This window comes from Micromys minutus (assembly GCF_963924665.1).
Source record: "Micromys minutus genome assembly, chromosome: X".
NCBI classification, from domain to species: Eukaryota; Metazoa; Chordata; class Mammalia; order Rodentia; family Muridae; genus Micromys; species Micromys minutus.
This window is the reverse complement of record NC_137970.1, coordinates 76,202,939-76,210,063: the sequence shown is the minus strand read 5'-3', so window position 1 is coordinate 76,210,063 and position 7,125 is coordinate 76,202,939.

Sequence of the window (7,125 nt, the reverse complement as noted above, 5' to 3'; positions counted from 1 at the left end):
AATCAAACCTTCTATACTCCCCACTGCCTGGTTTGCTAAATGAAAAGACTATATTTAACCCTTGCTAGGTATCAGAAAAATGCAGTTCATCTCTGGAAGATGACACTGAAATAGCTTGTTAGTACAGAGCAGTAGACACCCAGCGCAGACTTAAATACTAGATATCTATGTATTTCCTGACCACTAGCTGCAGAATAGATGCTTTATAAATCTCTTCTATTATCTATCTTGATTTTTTGCCATTTTGTAAGCATTATATAGTTATTTTTGGGGAAATCAAAGTGGAATAACAGTGGAAGTATAAGATGGTTAGACACGTGTAGTACAGTGAGATTTTGTATGCCCACCTGCAAAGTGAGTCAAGGAGGACCAATGAGAGCATCTCAGATTGTAACAGAATGCTGAAATGTATCAGACAATTGTTCTGTACCTCACCAACCTGGAACAGAGACTTTCTCACCCCTGATAATTGGAACACACTTAAATGCCTAAAATGTCTCTTTTAGTCTCTACAGGATAAACAATCCACTCAGGACAGTGGCTCGGGGAGTATATTTTGGAGGGTACAGTAGACCAAACTCTGCAGCAGTGTTCAATTAAAACACAACTAGCATGAATGAAGAATCCCCAGATACCAACCACATCTGTACTGATTCAAACTTCTCCAGGTAACTGGATCCTGTTATTTTGAGGGTGGACTGTTTCTTATTGTGGGTTTTGTTTGTCTCTGTGTGTCTTCATTATCTGTTTTGTTAGCAGGGTCTTGATATATTAAAAAAAAAAAACTAGCCTCATACTCTCTATGTATCCCAGGCTGACCTTAAACATACTAACCTCCTGCTTCTGTCTCCCAAGTGCTGAGAATACAGACATGCATGCCAATCGGAGGCTTCTTCCTTTAGCTCTCTCTTCTGACTGCTGCTGGCTTCTATTAGATTTTGAATGGATTCACAGCAAACATTTTGTTGGCATCAGAGCCATTAAAAACTCAGACAGAAAAAGGAAAAAGAAAAATAAAATTCCCTCCCTCTAGTACACCTGCATAAGCTGAGCTCCCCTGCACTCACTACCAGTTTCCTCCTGGGAGCTTCTCCACCCTGCTAACATGTTCATCCCTACTCAGTGAGCCTTCTAAACCACTTTCTTCTATTCCATAGACCTGGAGATAGACATGAAAAACACATGGTTCCCCTAGTCCCCTTGCATAACAGGATACAGCAGAGCAGATTTCCTGCCTCCGTGCTTCTGGTTGCCTGGAAATATCAAGACCTCAGCATCCTATTTGTCTCTTCTGAAACCGGACCATAATTGAGGCTAGTTGTACTGGCTTTGCAGTTGTGGAAGAGCACCTGGCTTTGACTCAGCAGTGGGCACATTGCTGTGGAAAGTGAGGGGATTAGAGAACACGTGGGATGTAATGCATGGTAGAAAGGCAATGTGAAGGTTACAGAAAGAAACTGACAATGGGGAGAGAAGAGAAGTCAGATTCCTCAGAGCAATACTCGGTGTCTAAGGACAATGTTGCTGACATTGCAGGAGGTGGTGGCAGCAAAAGCTGATGTATGTGACCTGGTGAGGTTTGGAGTAGCCTGTTGTCTGATTAGCATCTCTGGTGATTTTTTTGAAGGGTTTGATCTTTATTAAAAATTTTCATTTAGAGCTATATACAGTATAACTTCACAAAATGAATAACTGTTCATGGTACAAAATATGGTTCAATTTGGCATCTTATCTAAGGATTCTAATGATTCTAAGTAACTGTGGCTTCATTAGCACAGTATATATAGAAACCACAGCTAGAAATCTAAAGGTCTGCTCATCAAAATCTAAATTCTTCAGCTACAGCAAGTCACTCTTGGATGATAATTGCTAGCATCAGGAGGATCATGAAAGATTCAGATTATGAAAGAGGGGACAGTCTGTACATTAGTCTGCATGCACATACATGTGCATGTGTAGACAATAAGCCTAACAACAGTACGAACTTAGGCTAATACAATGTTCATTCAATTAAATTTCTAATTCTTGGCATATAAGTTTTTCAGACTTGGCTCTATTTATCTATAATATTGGTAAAGCTACTGCAAATTCAACTCTGCATAACTCCATGCAGTCACCAAACAAAGTTTTCCTGCAGTATCAGCAACATCATGGTGAAAAGAAAGAAAGGAAGAGAGACAGAAAAACTAAAAGTAAAGGTGTAAAAGGAGGGGGAAAGAAGGGAACCACAACCCTGTGTTATTAGAAACCAGTTAGAGAGGTCCCACAGTGAACAATGCTGCTAGTCTCACCAACTCACTTAGGAGGAGAATGTGTTTAGGGCTGGATTACAGAAGAGAATATAAGCATTTTAGGAGCATTTTTGGAGAGTGATGAGCTATATCACTTCTGACAGGTATATTCCACAATAGATGGAAGTGAAGCTCAATACTGCTTGCTGAAAAGCTGCTCATTTTCTATGCCATGTAATATGTAATCTCCTCAGATGTTACGAGAGGCTCTGAGGCCCAAACCTGATGATAATCCATGCAGATATCCTCTTGAAAAAGAATTATATTACTAACCCACTAGAATACAAACTACACAAGAGCATAGGCTTCTGCTTTGTTCACTATCATATCTCTGGCACCTAGAACACCTGCAATATGATTTGCACTCAATACATCTTTGTTGAACATGTGCTTGAATTAGTAGAAATAAAATCCATTTGATACAGTAAATATTTTCCTAAGTTCTTTTGCTTTGGTTATGTAAGGACTTCTCCTTTTTACATAGTCACAAAGATTACTAACAATGCCCAAATGACAGAAACAAGATATTCAAAAGCATGGCCACACATAAAAACAAAATAACTCTGAGGAGAGTCGTGGCATGGTCCTATCAATGATGAATAATGATGTGAAAGACTTATGAAAGCTAAGGGATGACGATAGTCAATGAAAGCTCTGTGGGAAATCTTAACTAACTTCTGCACAGTCAGTAAGACTAATAAAGTGAATGATGATCCTCAGGATGTAGCAGGAGAGAAACGATGTACACCTCAGTGCTAGTCAATACATATGTTCTAGCTAGAGCACTATCATACTGTCATATTCTAGGCACTGAATACAGAAGCCAGCAATGAAGGCAGGGGTTGTTCCCTGGTAGTGTTCTGGTGCTGAGAGCTGCCCTGTCTTTGAAGAGTCAAGGCATCTCAGTTAACCTTTCCATGGGCCTTCCAGAAGTTTATAGTCCCACATTATCCCTGTAAAATCCATGCCTAAAATGTTTCATAAAAAGCAAGTTCAATATTTGAAGCATCAAACTTGAGCTGGTCTCTCTCTAAAGCTTGGGGAGAATGCCAAACATACCTAATACATACAACTTTGTTCTTCCTCGTCCCACCTGAATCTAGCACTATGAGACTCCAAGTGTCCCTGATGTGGCACTTTGCATATTCTTTGCCCATCACTAATACCTGGAGAGCTAAAGGGCGTCCTATCTTTGCTGCCAAAGTTCCCAAGCATTAGAAGTGGAGTTCCTACTTTCAAGTAAACTGTCACATCCTTGGAAGTTAAAAATGACTCTGAAAAGAAAAGTTTCCCCTACAGAAAATAGATGCAGCCTTGTTCCTTGGAGATCTAAGGAAAATGCTCTGGTCAGCAGCAGCAGCAGCAGCAGCAGCAGCAGCAGATTTCTTAAATGGTTTCTGTCTTTTAACTACCCTTTTTAACTACCTATCCCATTGCTCCCAAAACTTGCTTAGGACTGGGAGTTTTCTCAGAATGTGAATGCAGCCTCCCTTTTTGAGTCATATCTTAGTCCATTCCTACCTCAGTAAGAGAAATGGGCAGTATCAGAACCATAGCATCCCCAGTTATTAGAATAGGTCCAGGAAATTATGCTAAACCCTTCTCCCATTTTGCCTCCCCAAGTGTAGCCCAAAAGCCACAGATTAACAATAACCATTCCAGTAAGGAAATGCTGCTCCTCACATAGACGTTTCTGAAACTCTGCAGCTGCAATTTTCACTGTATAGGATTGAAACTGATGGCTTCCTTTCGTGGAATTAAACATTTGTAGAAATGGGTCTAATGTGCTTTTAGCACTTACAAAGCTATACTTATGAAAGTATTTTTTTCAAGACAAAATATGAAAAATAGGTCATTTACTGTAACTTCTATACCACCTTAAGGACCCATAGAAGCCAGTTCTCATGGCAATGTAGCATCCAATTGCTAAACTAGAAAAGATAACAGTACTTTTTAGAACATGAGGATTCATGTGCCTCATAGTGTGGCAGTGAAAAGGAAAAGCAGTTACAGGTCAAGGCTAAACACAACTTTGAACCTTTCCCTCACATTATTTCAGAGAAATGGCTTTTTTTTTTTCAGTAGAGCAAATTTGGAATTAGCATTTCAGCTGATTCTTGCCAGAACCAAGCAGCAGCTTACTTGGTTTTGGTTTCCTTCTTTATTGAGAGTCTGCCCCTGGGCACCTTAGGAAAGCTGAACCTCTTCATCAGACCAGCCAGACATTTGCTCATTGCTGCAGCCTCTTGTAAGAAGGAATCTGTCCTCCCAGGAAGCTGACCCTGCCATGCTTTTCAGCTCTCAGTGATCCCATGGGGCATAGAGGAGGTGAGACCTACAACAATGGACCAGTCTCCAGGGGACTATGCCTTCCATTAGGAAGAATTCCAGATGACTGAATGTGAGGCCACAGGCCCAAGGGGCAAATGAATAAAAATTGCTTTCTTATTTCTCCTTATTAACATTGCCTCATGCTGGTCATTTCTTTGTATGTTAAACTTATCATTCTATCTTGACAGAGAGTGAATCATAGGTGGTACACTTGCAGATCTGAGTGCCAAGGGTGCATATGTTCCCTAATTGCCTATCCTGTGCTGTGGATTTGGCAGGGAGTATCTCTCTGCTCAGAGATCTCTCGGCAGAGTTGGGAAGAAGCAAGGAAATCATCAAGTGCGGTATGCTGAGGAGATGGAAAAGGAAGGATCTGGGAGAATACACAAAGGATCTCCTAACTCAGACCTAAGGACAATGGCGACGTTTCCTTAAGTCTTGATTGGCAAGGTAATAAGAACAGAATCCTGACAGGTAAGGATATAGGGAAGGGTACTCTGTAGGTCACATGTGAAAATACCACTGAGGTGGTCAGACCAATCAGTGGAACAAAAAAATACAACCAGATAATTCTGCAGGGTATTGTCCTGCAACCCAAAAGAAGTGGGGGTACTTGTTTGGGCAAAGAAAGAGATGGGGAAGTTACAGAAAGGAGACAAGTGGAACCCTGTTCTCAGCTCCCCACCCTAGTTCACTGCCCTGAAAGGTTCCAGGTTTGGTTCCTGACTAAAAGTGGGGTATGTGATGTGGGAAAGGAAGAAAGGTGAGCAGGTAAAAGGGTGGCTAACCATGTTTCAAGGGTAATTAGTATTTTGCTTTTGCCCACCATGTAAGCACTAAAGCATATAGTATTCTCAGTCACAATTCCAAAGACTGAGCTTACTCATCAATATTTTAGCATTTATTCTTCAAAAATTCTCTTCTTTGGCTTTCATCTGTAATTTGAAAAAATCCCTTCCTTAATAACACAGCAAAAAAGGGAGGGGGTGCTGAACAAGTTCTACACATGAATGCTTTGTTATTAATCCCTCTATATATAGGCAATAAGAACCCCTGGGCAAAAGCATCCAATCTTCCCCAACCTCTTTCTGATGAGGCTAGACAGGCTACAGCCAGCCAGACAACAAATTAACCAGTGTACAATGGTACTGATCCCTTCCCTAGTACACACTCCTCTGCAGAGCTGGTAGGAGTTTCCACTGAAGAAAAGAAAGCCCTTGGTTCCTTACTGCTATAATTTAGGAGGAGAGTATGACATATTTAAGAATCAGGAAAGCTAGAGAGAGAAATGAAAGAAAGGGGGAAGAAGGAGGGAGACAGACATGGGAGGCAAAACACAGAGAAGGAACAGAGGAAAACTGAGATGAAAAATGGTGGACAGCGGAAAACTTCAGTGAGGAGAGAGCAGGGCAGGTAGGGAGGGGAAGTCCTGGTGCTTCTTTAGATGATGCATAGGGAAAATTGGAGAAGCAAGCAGATGTGAGAAAATGGAGCTGTTTAAGCATCTGGATGCCATGGGCAAATGTGCAGAAAGCAAGGGAGGAAGGTCACATTCTGTCTTGCATCCTCCACCAAGTGTTGTGGGGGGCTGCTAGGTGATCAGCCTCCCCATCTCATTTCCCACCTGTGATTCCTCTAAAGCTGACAAAACCAATGTCCCAGCTGAGCACCCAGGATAGTTGTTCCTTCCTACAAGCAGCCCTGAGGAACAGACACTTTTGAGGAAGGATTTTGAGAGTTACAACAGGTCACAGGGCTCCACAAAGAGGAGGAGAATCAAGCAGGAAAGAAAATGCACAACTTGATTAAAGGGAATAGGAGACAGGTAAAGAGGGGAACAGATAAGCAGCCCCCTGAAGTCAGCCTCCACCCTCTGTTTCATTTTCAGGATACCCTATGGCTGCCCCATGACCCCTCTGAGGTTTTTGCTCCCTTAGAAAAAGCATTAATACTTTTCTCTAGGGTCCTATTTTGACTTCAGGCTAAAAAATATGCTGCTGAGTACAGGAGTAACAAGGCTGACTACTGACTGCATGTGAGCTAGTGTTCCTTCTGTTAGAGGTGGAGGCTGGACCTAACACCTCAGGCTCTCCCCAAGTGGTAGCTCAGCAGCCCAAGCTCCTCCCCAGTACTCAGACAAGCTGGGAACCCCACTCCAGCTACTGGTGACTGTGCCTTTAAATTGCTGCTTTCAGAGGGTGCATCTAGGGGGATGTGGGAGGGAAACATCTTTCTACCGGTCTCCTTCCTTCCTCCCCTCTAGGACTCTCCAGGGTTTGGAGAGTGATTACTACCCAAAGAGAATCTTTTCTGGCTCCCTGTCTAGCAGGCTGAGGCCCTTCTCAGTCTAAGACAAGCTTAAGCCGGAGCTGGTAGAGTTATCTGTGTCAGGTTCAGATCTATTTGGGGGAACAGTTCTAGACACCGACTGCTAAAGACAGGGCGGAAAAGAGGGAGGAGAGGAAACTCACAACTCCTAGTCCAGCCACACAGGCTTCTTCCT